Genomic DNA, 13,733 nt, shown 5'->3' with positions numbered 1-13,733 from the left:
ACATTGCAGGTGCGTTTTGCGTTTTTCAATACACGCTTTTGTTCCATTGAGGTCTATGGAACCAAAAATCAGAAAAAAGTCCCTGGCCCTTTCCATAAAATGCACAGATGTGAACTACATCCATAGTAAACCATGTTAAATGGACTGTATTGTGTTTCTGCAAAACTGAAAACGCACTAAAAAATGCATAGGTGTGAACCAGGCCTAAGGAAGTATTCATCATCTGATTGCCATACACAAAAATCAAAACATGAAACAGCAAAGAAGTGATACTATGACTGTTATGTCTAAAGCAGTGATGGTAAACCTTGGCACCCCAGATGTTTTGGAACTACATTTCCCATGATGCTCATGCACTCTGCAGTGTAGTTGAGCATCATGGGAAATGTAGTTCTAAAAGATCTGGGGTGCCAAGGTTCGCCATCACTGGTCTAAAGCAATGTAACCCATAAGGTTTGAGGGTTGTTTTTTTTTAAATTGAATTCACAATTTCTACACAGAGAGGTAGTCCATTCTTTATTTACACATCAGAAAAAGATTAAATATTTGTTCACTGTTTTTATATTTCGTTTTTTGTTCCTTTGCAGCATTTTTTGTTCCTTTGTATTTCCGGCAATACTTCCTTCTTCCCATCTATTCTGTATTTGTATTCTGTATAACAGCCCTTCTCAAATTCTATTTCTATATGTGACCATAGGGAACGTTGAGGGTCATCGGGTTTGTGCTTTTCCAGGATGGAACCTAAGGAAAAAAAAAGACAAAAAAATAATAATAATAATTTTTTAGCACCATGCAAACACCATGCCCGCTACTAGGTTGTATATGGCCTACAGCTAGGGGCAGACAGTGGCATTACGGAGGATAAGGATTAGCAGAGACTGTCTGTGGTCTGCTTCTGATGTAATGGGGGCTCTGATGAGGACCCTAATGTAAGGGGTGGGGGGAGGGGTAATCTGTTCTGGACCCTTATGTAAGGGGGACTCTGATGTAATAGAGGACTCTGATGGGGACCCTAATGAAATGCAGGACTCTGATGGGGACCCTAATGCAATAGAGGACCCTGATGGGCATAGGCGTGTGCGCGCAGGGTGTGTGGGGTGTGCCTGGGCACACCCTAATCACCTAGTACGCATTAGCATTATCACTCTGTGTAGCAGCGGGGAGATAGAAAAGATCTCCCTCTTACCAGCTCTGCCATTAGAGGAGTGCTTATGCAGGGAGATCAATGTGCCAGGGCCATATATATATATATATAGACACACACACGCATGTGTGTTTGAGCTTTGGGGTGCACAGCCTATCGCAATAGGCTGCGCACACCTATGTTTATGGGGACCCTGATGTAATTGAGGACTCTGATGGGGTCCCTGTTGTAAGGGGGACTCTGATGGGGACCCTGATGTAATAGAGGACTCTGATGGGGACCCTGATGTAATGGAGGACTCTGATGGGGACATCGGTGTAAGGGGGACTCTGATAGGGACCCTGGTGTCAGGAGGGACTCTGATGGGGACCCCGGTGTGAGGAGGGACTCTAATATAAGGGACAACTTAATGGGGGACCTGATGTAATGGGGGACCCTAATGTAAGAGGGGAATATGGTGGGGTTTTATTTTCGGTCCAGGAACATTTGTAAAATATACAATGTGGCCCTCATACTGAAAAGTTTGGAAACTTCTGCCTGATGTAATGGAGGACTCTGATGGGGTCCCTGATGTAAGTGGGACTCTGATGGGGACCCTGGTGTGAGGAGGGACTCTGATATAAGGGACACTCTGATGGGGAATCTGATGTAATGGGGGACTCTGATGGGGACCCTAATCTAAGAGGGGAATATGATGGAGTTTAATTTTCGGTCCAGGAATATTTGTAAAATATACAATGTGGCCCTCATACTGAAAAGTTTGGAAAATCCTGCCTGATGTAAGGGGCACTCTGATGGAGAACCTGATGTAAGGGGCACTCTGATGGAGAACCTGATGTAAGGGGAACTCTGACGGGGAGCCTGATGTAAGGGGCACTCTGATGGGGAACCTGATGTAGGGGGCACTCTGATGGAGAACCTGATGTAAGGGACACTCTGATGGAGAACCTGATGTAAGGGGCACTCTGATGGAGAACCTGATATAAGGGGTACTCTGATTGGGAACCTGATGTAAGGGGCACTCTGATGGGGAACCTGATGTAAGGGACACTCTGACGGAGAACCTGATGTAAGGGACACTCTGAAGGAGAACCTGATGTAAGGGACACTCTGACGGAGAACCTGATGTAAGGGGCACTCTGACGGAGAACCTGATGTAAGGGACACTCTGATGGAGAACCTGATGTAAGGGACACTCTGACGGAGAACCTGATGTAAGGGGCACTCTGACGGAGAACCTGATGTAAGGGGAACTCTGACGGGGAACCTGATGTAAGGGACACTCTGATGGAGAACCTGATGTAGGGGGCACTCTGATGGAGAACCTGATGTAAGGGGCACTCTGACGGAGAACCTGATGTAAGGGGAACTCTGACGGGGAACCTGATGTAAGGGACACTCTGACAGAGAACCTGATGTAAGGGGAACTCTGACGGGGAACCTGATGTAAGGGACACTCTGATGGAGAACCTGATGTAGGGGGCACTCTGATGGAGAACCTGATGTAAGGGGCACTCTGACGGAGAACCTGATGTAAGGGGAACTCTGACGGGGAACCTGATGTAAGGGACACTCTGATGGAGAACCTGATGTAGGGGGCACTCTGATGGAGAACCTGATGTAAGGGGAACTCTGACGGAGAACCTGATGTAAGGAGCACTCTGATGGAGAACCTGATGTAAGGGACACTCTGACGGAGAACCTGATGTAAGGGGCACTCTGATGGAGAACCTGATGTAAGGGACACTCTGACGGAGAACCTGATGTAAGGGACACTCTGATGGAGAACCTGATGTAAGGGACACTCTGACGGAGAACCTGATGTAAGGGGCACTCTGATGGAGAACCTGATGTAAGGGGCACTCTGATGGAGAACCTGATGTAAGGGGAACTCTGACGGGGAGCCTGATGTAAGGGGCACTCTGATGGGGAACCTGATTAGGGGGCACTCTGATGGAGAACCTGATGTAAGGGACACTCTGATGGAGAACCTGATGTAAGGGGCACTCTGATGGAGAACCTGATATAAGGGGTACTCTGATTGGGAACCTGATGTAAGGGGCACTCTGATGGGGAACCTGATGTAAGGGACACTCTGACAGAGAACCTGATGTAAGGGACACTCTGACAGAGAACCTGATGTAAGGGACACTCTGACGGAGAACCTGATGTAAGGGACACTCTGACGGAGAACCTGATGTAAGGGGCACTCTGACGGAGAACCTGATGTAAGGGACACTCTGATGGAGAACCTGATGTAAGGGACACTCTGACGGAGAACCTGATGTAAGGGGCACTCTGACGGAGAACCTGATGTAAGGGGAACTCTGACGGGGAACCTGATGTAAGGGACACTCTGATGGAGAACCTGATGTAGGGGGCACTCTGATGGAGAACCTGATGGAAGGGGCACTCTGACGGAGAACCTGATGTAAGGGGAACTCTGACGGGGAACCTGATGTAAGGGACACTCTGATGGAGAACCTGATGTAGGGGGCACTCTGATGGAGAACCTGATGTAAGGGGAACTCTGACGGAGAACCTGATGTAAGGAGCACTCTGATGGAGAACCTGATGTAAGGGACACTCTGACGGAGAACCTGATGTAAGGGGCACTCTGATGGAGAACCTGATGTAAGGGACACTCTGACGGAGAACCTGATGTAAGGGGCACTCTGATGGAGAACCTGATGTAAGGGACACTCTGACGGAGAACCTGATGTAAGGGGCACTCTGACGGAGAACCTGATGTAAGGGGAACTCTGACGGGGAACCTGATGTAAGGGACACTCTGATGGAGAACCTGATGTAGGGGGCACTCTGATGGAGAACCTGATGTAAGGGGCACTCTGACGGGGAACCTGATGTAAGGGGAACTCTGACGGGGAACCTGATGTAAGGGACACTCTGATGGAGAACCTGATGTAGGGGGCACTCTGATGGAGAACCTGATGTAAGGGGAACTCTGACGGGGAACCTGATGTAAGGAGCACTCTGATGGAGAACCTGATGTAAGGGGCACTCTGATGGAGAACCTGATAAAAGGGGGGCTCTGATGGAGAACCTGATGTAAGGGACACTCTGATGGAGAACCTGATGTAAGGAGCACTCTGATGGAGAACCTGATGTAAGGGACACTCTGATGGAGAACCTGATGTAAGGGGCACTCTGACAGGGAACCTGATGTAAGGGGGACTCTGATGGGGAATCAATGAATGGTCGAATTAATATTTGAAAAATATCCGAAGTGGCCCTCATACTGAAAAGTTTGAAGACCGCTACCTTAGTGTGTTTGAGGTGCTACTCAAAATGACCATCACTACAGCGTGCTAACACGCTACCGCAAAGTGTTTTGTTTAGCTCTTATTAAACTTGGAGGATACACACACATCGGGTCAGGCCGCTGCACTGTATTTAATGCACGTTATGTCATATTGTGTTAATACAACCCACTCAATGAAATGAGCTGCCAAACCCAAAACATTGTACCTGCTAGAGTGGAATTATGAGCAAGAAAAAAAAAATGACCTACATGATACTGACTGTCACTGGCAGTAACACAGCAGTCTTTGTTGCTATCACTCCCCTTTATAACAGTTTTATTACCAGCAGATCCATTATTTTTCCTCTTCCCGTACCAACTCAAGCTGTCCAGCAAAGGTTACAGGGGTTGGGACCAGTGGCGGCTGGTGTTTTTATTTTTTGGAGGTGGCAAACAATCCATCCGCCACCACCAACACCCCCCCCCCGGTCAGGGGCGGGGCAACCCTCAGCCAGCCGGCCGGCCGGGTAACGGGCGGAAACTAGGGTTGACACCTCATCCCCTTAAACCCCAACACATGTGAATTACACAGGTTTTGTGGCCGATTAAGGTGGCAATTAAAGCTACTTGGTTCCATATCTGCAATAAATTAGCCTCAGAACCTGTGTAATTCATATGTGTTCGGGTTTAAAGGGATGAGGTGGCAACCCTAGTAGCAACCCACAAACCCCCCCCGGGGGGCGGTGAGTCAGTTGGGGCCCCACACTTACCCCTTCTCTGCGGGCTGCTTGTTTGCTGCTCAGTTCCCTGCGTGCGTCTCCTCCCTCCTCTGCTCCGTGCGCCATGCGTCTCCTATCGGATCTCCTCTCGGCCAATCGAGTGACGGGACTTATTTGCTATTGTAACACAACTACATGGGCTCAGAGCACAGTGCTCTACACCCCAAGACCACAGTTTTTTGAAGCCTATTATGCCGCGTACACACGACCAGTTTTGCCGTTGGAATAAACTCCGAGGGTTTCTCCAACTGAACTCCGACGGAATTCCATTCAAGCTGTCTTGCCAACACACGGTCAAACCCGACCGTCCAGAAAGCGGTGACGTACAACTCGTACGACAGGACTAAAAAAAGGAAGTTCAATAGCCAGTAGCCAATAGCTTCTGTCTCGTACTTGCTTCAGAGCATGTGTCGTTTTTTAGATGTTCCATTTCTAGGTCCATCAGAATTTTCAAAAAAAAAAGTCCGATGAGGCATACACACGATCGGAAAAGCTTCCGTCTGACTTTTTCTGTCGGACATTCCGCTCATGTGTATGCGGCTTTAGAGTCTCTGGCTCTAATCACATGCTTCAAAAAAAAAAAAAACACCTAGTCCCCATTGGAATCCATACATCCAGCATCCCTGCATGCAGATTAGGGGCCGGACGCATGGAAGGGGGTGGCGGTAGACATGTGCAATTAGTATAGTTCCGAATTTGTTTTTTAACTAATTTTGACAAATTCGTTATTTGAATTTCGAATTTCTGAATTTCGAATTTCCGAATTTTAGACTTTCCATAAAATTCAAAATTTCAGAATTTCAGAAATTTTGGAAATCGTAAAATTTGAAATTTCGGAAATTGAAAAATTTCGGAAATTGGAAAATTCGAATTCAGAAATTCGAAATTTCAAAGGTTCGGAAATTCGGAAGTTCAGAAAAAACGAAAATTCGAAATCACGAAATTCAGAAATTCAAAATTTCAAAAATTCGGAAATTCTGAATTCCGGAAATTTGAAAATTCGGAAATTTGAAAATCCGAAAATAAGAATGAAAATCTGAAAATTCGAAAACCCCAAAATCTGAAATAACCAATTAATAATAACTATTAAATTACAGGTATTGGAATTTCCTTTCAAATTTGGCTGTTAGTGAACGTACCAAGTACGAATTTATCCGAAGTTACGAATTATCTGAAATAACGAATGCCGAATGAAACGAAAACAAACACATTTTTTTGTCAGTGCATATGTCTAGGGGACGGCACCCGTGCGCCCCTAGTGGATGGGCCGCCACTGATTGGGACAATCCACATTACATTGCTTAGCCGGAGTTCGGCTTTGATTCTTTTCTCTCATACTAAGGCTGGGTTCACACCAATGCGAATTGGATGAGGATTTCTCCGCATCCAATTCGCATAACAGGAGACTGTGTCCGGCTCTCTATGGAGTCGGTTCACATATCTTCGGGTCGGCTGCGGTTCGTCTTTGGCTCAGTTTCAGGGCCGAATTCAGGCAAAGATTCTGCCCTGATTCATCCCTGAAACAGAGAACAGGGACACACAGCGCTGCTGTTCAATCCGCGGCCAGTTTCAATATGAACCGATCCTTAAAGAGTGACAACGCCCTTTAGGTAAAGGGTTTGTCTTAACCCACTAACTGACACTTTTGCTGGACAGCTTGTTCTGGTAAAGGAAGTTGGAAAATACCAGACTTATAGGCAGGATCAACATGTGAAAATCAAGAAAAAAAAGTTTAAAAAAAAAAAAAAACGACTAATGCAGCCATTGCATCTAGAATTGGTGAGAAGCAATACAATACATTTTTGTTTTTGGGTTTACGTTTTTTTAAATGCCTTAGATCCCTTTTTTCAGATGTTATAGAATTCTGAAAATGGTTCTGGAACCCGTATATTTACACACAGAGTTACAAATGGCAGCAATGAAATATGAATATTTAAAAAAAAAAGGACAACGATTTATTTTTCCACACTTGAGTGGTAAAGACTGCTGTAAAGGGTTAGGCAATGGAGACAGAGATCAGAGGTTAGGAGCATTATTGGTGTTATTGACTCAGAGATAAGACATAATCCTCCAGAAATGCCAATATTCCAGAAGAGCGATCAAATACAACCATCAACCCTTTCACTGCCAAAGCTGTTTCTGCATTTTTTTTGCACAGGTTTACAAAATTATTTTAGACCTGAAGATTACATAAAGACATTATATACACTATATTACCAAAAGTATTGGGACACCTGCCTTTACACGCACATGAACTTTAATGGCATCCCAGTCTTAGTCCGTAGGGTTCAATATTGAGTTGGCCCACCCTTTGCAGCTATAACAGCTTCAACTCTTCTGGGAAGGCTGTCCACAAGGTTTAGGAGTGTGTCTATGGGAATGTGGAACACACGCTAAACTGGCCTGTAGAGGCCTTTAAAGCGTCGCCTTTGGAGAATTTTAAGCACCGTAGTCTGCCGCCATTCCACGGGCAGACGCAATTTTAAAGCATGCTATGTTAGGTATCTATTTACTCAGGGCAACATCATCTTTCATATTATACAAAAAAAAAATTGGGCTAACTTTAGTGTTTATTTTAATTTTTATTCATTAAAATGCTTTTCTACCAAAAAAATTGCGTTTGAAAGACCGCTGAGCAAATGCTGTCTGACATTAAAAATTGCAACACCCACCATTTTATTCTATAGGGTCTCTCTATAGGGCTAAATATATATATATATATATATATATATATATATATATATATATATATATATTATATAATTTTCTAGCAAAAAAGTAGATTTTTACACGTAAGAGCGAAGTGCCTGGATGGAAAGTGGTTAATGAGACATTGGCGGTCTAAAAAGACCCCTGATCTCACCTGTCTTCAAAGGAAGCATAATGGAGTGCTGATGATGCTCTATTACCTTGTCCTCCAGCCAGTATGGCTGGGGAAAGGAACACCAGGACCAGAAAGTGATGTTTTCCACATCGTTCCGGGTCATTAGCATGTAGGGGAGATCATCAAATGGCCGATGGGCACACGGAGCCCAGGAAACGTGGTGGCGACATGAGAATACCTGAGAGGGGCGAGGACACATATAGGGATGTGTGCAAGCGATCTGGTGGCCATAGAGCTGCTGGATCCATCTGACTGCCAACAGTCAGATTTCCACCCCCCCTCCACATCATCGCTGTACAGCAGTGGCAGTTTGAGGGCTAATGAAATACAGCTATTTTTCTTGATATGCCTGAGTAGTAATGCTTATTATAATATATTGAAAATCTGTATATTTAATTAGAGGCTGTAACTCATTGCTTCTCTGGTATCTGGACATTTCAAAAGGACTTTCACATTGAAGCTGTGCTTCTTATCTCAGCCTATGACCCCAACAATCCTATCTAAACTCTGCTAAAACCTAACCCTTTACAAAAGTCATTACTACTCATTGTCTGTCAAGAAAACATAGTTGTAATTTTTCAAATATCCTCGTAACTCTTGTGGTAAGTCACCCAAAAACTTGCATCTTTAACCACTTCAATACCGACTACTTTCACCCCCTTCCTGTCCGGTCCAATTTTCAGCTTTCATCGCTGTAGCACTATGTAAGACCAGTGGCGGAATTATAGGGGTCGCTGAGATTGCCATGGCGACTGGGCCCCTTGCTGCAGGGGGCCCTTGAGGGCCCCCTCATTGCGCGGTCATGCAGCACTGTATCCATTAGTCATTTTTATAATTTTTTCCCAAAAATAGAGCTTTCTTTCGGTGGTATTTAATCACCACTGGGTTCTTTTTTTATTTTAAATAAATGAAAGAAGACTGAAATGAAAAAAAAAAGCATTCTCTTCCTTTCTGTTATAAAATTTTGCAAATAAATAATCTTTCTTCATAAATTGAGGCCAAAATGTATTCTGCTACATTTCAATAACCCAAATAAGTGTATATTATTTAGTCTGTAGGTAAATTATAGAGACCACAAACTATGGTACCGTGTATACAGTACCTATAAAAATTGATCAGTCCTGATCAGCACTGATGGCTTATCTCATTTCTTGAGGCCCAAAAATGCCAGGACAGTACAAAATATTCCCCAAATAACCCGTTTTTGGAAAGTAGACAGTCCAAGGTATTTAGAGAGGCATGTCGAGTTTTTTTTAAGTTGTAATTTTTTTGGTCACAGTTTTTTGGAAAATGAAAAAATGTAAAAAAAATTGTTTTTTCATATTTTTTTTTTACATACTGTCACCAGAACAGTACAGCATAATGATATAACTGGTGTGGCAATAATTAGGGACTGGGAAAAAAAATACTTTTTTTTTAACTTTTAAAATTTTTTTTTTCTTTTTTATACTACTTTTCTTTTCTTTTTTTATGATTTTTTCTTCACATACTGTGACCAGAGCAATACAGTGTTACGATAGTACTCTGTGGAGGTGATCAGGATTTTTTATTTTATTACTCATTATGATTGCTTATAACAGTGAATATCACTGTTATAAACAACCATTTTTATGGAATGAACTCAATTCATTCATTGTTTATTGTTGTGTTTAGCTGTGATTGGTCACAGCTAATCACATGCTTCCAATGGGCTGTGAATGGCCCTGTCTGTACCAAGTGATCACTGTGAACAATCACAGCTAGCAACACAATAGTATTAGTACACAATGAATTGCATGAATGTAAGCCATCCATTGTGTACAATCGCCATGTAATCTGCTATGATTGGTCATAGCTTTCACATGGTACCAGCTGGAACACTGAGCTATTATCAGGTTCTGCTGCCACGTGGCCCGTCCCGGGGAGGATGTCATATGACATCCTCCCAGGACATGTTGTCACCGGTGTAAAATGTGTTATGTCAAAAGTACAAAGTGACCAACAACAGTGGACAACAGCAAAAAAATTGCCGATATATAACCAATTAGTTAAGTGCTCATAAATAATTTACAAAAGATATGGTGAAAACAAATATAATAAAAAGTAATTCATATAATAAAAGTGAAGGGGAGAAGTAGAGTCCAAAAATTTTGATGTTCAATGCAGGAGTTCTGGATCAATATTCCACCGCTAGTGCCGCCCACCACCCGGTGATAAAGTAATGGAGGCTTACCGGAAAGCCTGTGACCACCCTTATTCAGGGGGGTCAAAACAACCACAACTATCCTGCTCAGACTCCGTGGTCACTCCCCTTACGTGTGCGGGGAAACAAAAGAGCGCCCCCTGTTGCCAAGGGAACCGAGTCAGCAGTGTTAGCTGCTAGGCGAAGGAGTCAGGAACGTGCCCATTTGTTGTCGAGGAAATATGGCGCCCTGTTGTTGCTGATTATCCGTCCATGAAGGAGGGTGGCAGGACATCACACAGAGCTTCCAGCGGGACATCCCCAGAGATCCATACGTCTCTACTAAGCCTGTTTTGACCCCCCTGAATAAGGGTGGTCGCAGGCTTTACGGTAAGCCTCCATTAATTTATCACCAGGTGGTGGGCAGCACTAGCGGCGGAATATTGATCCAGAACTCCTGCATTGAACATCATAATTTTTGGACTCTACTTGTCACCTTCACTTTTATTATATGAACTACTTTTTATTATATTTGTTTTCACCATATCTTTGGTAAATTATTTATGAGCACTTAATTGATTGATTATATATCGGCAATTTTTTTGCTGTTGTTCACTGTTGTTGGTCACTTTGTACTTTTGACATAACACATTTTATACCTGTAACAATTTTCCAGCGCTGCACTGTTCTTTGTCTATTTCTTGTGCCCTCGTATTGGGGTTATAGTGTTCAGCAGCAGGACTCCCTTCACGGTCATTATATTATTATTTTTTTTCTCATTTAATATTTATGCACCTAGCACAATTCTCTTTTCTTTATCCTCCCAGGACAGTGAATGTCCTGTCCGGCCTATAGACAAATGACGATAATAAAAGCAGTTAATGACTTAAAGAAGAATTCCAGGTATGGATACTTTTACATAATTGCATTGGTCCAGCTTGGACCGAAGTAATTATGTACAGTATATACCATACCTGTGGGATCCCCCTAGAAGCTGGAAATCATTGTAGTAGGCACCGCTATTCCAGTGATCTCCAGTAGCTCCTGGGTCCCAAGCTGAGTTCCTATCCTGCTGCATTCTGAACACAGGAGGTCCCCCACTTGGTGCATGTGCCATTCTGATAATGCTTTGCATTTTCTCAATGAATGAAAAACATTCTCTGATTGGACGAAGTGGAAAGCATGATATCACTGCCCCGACTCTTCACAATGCAGCAGGGACTAGTGGAGTTCAACCTAGAACTAGTAGAGCTTGCAGTAGTGGTGGTGCCTACTACAGTGATTAAAGCCCATGCAAAAAAGGAGAAAGGCTGGTGCTATGAAAGTCCGCTAAAACATCATTTTATTATTGCTGTTCACATGCAATAATAAAACGATGTTTTAGCTGACTTTCATAGCACCAGCCTTTCTACTTTTTAGCATGGACTATATGGAGGTTTACAAAGACTTCATAGGCTGAGTGCGGTGTTCTTAAGGCTCAACAGGCATTGCACAGGAGGTAGTAGCTCGGATGCACCTGGCTGTTACAGTGATTAAAGTAGCTGCACTGGCATTTATTTAATTTATTTTTCTCTCACATTTTGTCACTTTGCACTTTTGTCTGTGTTTGTTTTCATTTGGATGGAGTGGGTCCTCGGGCCTACCCTGAAGTCTAGGATGAGGATGTGTGGCCATTAGATTCCTTCCTCCCCTGAAACAGGGGGGTCTCTCTTCGGGGAACCCCTCACTTAGTACTCATTGGTCGGCTGCAGCTGACCATGAGAAGAGGAATCCATCAGGCATTTTGACCTTTTGGTCAGGGTAGAGTCCTACTTCTTCAGGAGATGGACTTAAGACACACCCTTAAGTGCACTTTTTTGTACACTTTGGTGTTTTGTTTTTACGCACCACTATGGGTTAGAAAAAGAAAGCGATTTCCAGCTTCCACAAGGATCCCACATGTATGGTGTCACGGTGACCACTGTGGCTTTTGGAGGGGACTAGGGGCTAGCCTTCTACTCATGGATTATGGCCCATGGAGGAGACTGGGGATTTTGTCTGCTTCTTCTGGTCAGATCATGGTAAAGAGCTCAGTTCAGCCTCTGATCCAATGGAGAGAGCAGATCATTCTCTAATGATGGACAACAACTTGATGAACGCTAAAACCGAGGCTTGGATTATTTCAAGATGATAAGGCTTCTCTTCTGGAGTGGGTGGAAAGGTGTAATAATAATTTTGTACAGGTTAATGGTCAGAGTAAATATGATGGCCCTCCTGAAGACTGGGTTGGAGAAGCTCCTCCACTTGGGACAGAAATATTTATCAACAATCTCCCTCAAGAAATCCATAAAGATATATGAATTACACTTTTTCAGACTGCTGGAACATTGTATGAGTTTAGTCCTAGGCCCCTTTCACAAAGGGCACGTCCGTTTTGACGGACTCCGTTTGCTCAGCACCCTATGTTTAGGGTCGTTGTCCTGCTGGAAGATGAACCTCCAATCCAGTCTCAAGTCTTTTGCAGACTCTAACAGGTTTTCTTCTAAGATTGCCCTGTATTTGGCTCCATCCATCTTCCAATAAACTCTGACCAGCTTCCCTGTCCCTGCTGAAGAAATTAATCCCCACAACATGATGCTGTCACCACCATGTTTCACGGTGGGGATGCTGTGTTCAGGGTGATGTGCAGTGTTAGTTTTCCGCCGCACATAGCGTTTTGCTTTTAGGACAAAAATTAAAATTTTGGTCTCATCTGACCAGAGCACCTTCTTCCACATGTTTGCTGTGTCCCCCACATGGCTTCTCAAACTGCAAACGGGACTTCTTATGGCTTTCTTTCAACAATGGCTTTCTTCTTGCCACTCTTCCATAAAGGCCACATTTATGGAGTGCACGACTAATAGCTGTCCTGTGGACAGATTCTCCCACTTGAGCTGTGGATCTCTGCAGCTCCTCCAGAGTTACCATGGGCCTCTTGGCTGCTTCTCTGATTAATGCTCCCCTTGCTTGGCCTCCACGTTTAGGTGGACGGCCATGTCTTGGTAGGTTTGCAGTTGTGCCATACACTTTCCACTTTCGGATGATGGATTGAACAGAGCTCTGTGAGATGTTCAAAGCTTGGGATATTTTTTTATAACCTAACCTTGCTTTAAATTTCTCCACAACTCTATCCCTGACCTGTCTGGTGTGTTCCTTGGTCTTCATGCTGCTGTTTGTTACACACAGGTGGACTCTATTTACTAATTAGGTGACTTCTGAAGGCAATCGGTTCCACTAGATTTTAGTTATGGAGAAAAGAGGGCTGAATAAAAATGCAGGCCACACGTTTCAGATATTTATTTGTAAAAAAATGTCAAAACCATTTATCATTTTCCTTCCACTTCACAATTATGTGCCACTTTGTGTTGGTCTATCACATAAAACCCTAATAAAATACATTTACGTTTTTGGTTGTAACATGACAAACATGGCATGACATGGCAAATCAGTCTGTCATGCGGTATATGCATAGTTACATTGGTTCA

General features: G+C 43.7%; 1 protein-coding gene across 1 annotated transcript in view; it reads right to left on the bottom strand.

Annotated features, from left to right (window-relative positions):
- Nucleotides 1–492: 492 nt before the first annotated feature.
- LOC141134722 (transmembrane 4 L6 family member 4-like) overlaps nucleotides 493–13,733 on the bottom strand; it is a 35,268-nt gene continuing 22,027 nt past the window's right edge. The window contains exon 5 of the mRNA XM_073624159.1: nucleotides 493–741. The gene's annotated coding sequence lies outside the window, so the exon portion shown is untranslated. The remainder of the gene's footprint in view (nucleotides 742–13,733) is intronic.

The sequence above is a fragment of the Aquarana catesbeiana genome, linkage group LG03, assembly GCF_042186555.1.
Source record: "Aquarana catesbeiana isolate 2022-GZ linkage group LG03, ASM4218655v1, whole genome shotgun sequence".
In the NCBI taxonomy this organism is placed as follows: domain Eukaryota; kingdom Metazoa; phylum Chordata; class Amphibia; order Anura; family Ranidae; genus Aquarana; species Aquarana catesbeiana.
The sequence above is the reverse complement of the archived record's forward strand: the minus strand, read 5'-3'. Positions and strand labels throughout refer to the sequence as shown.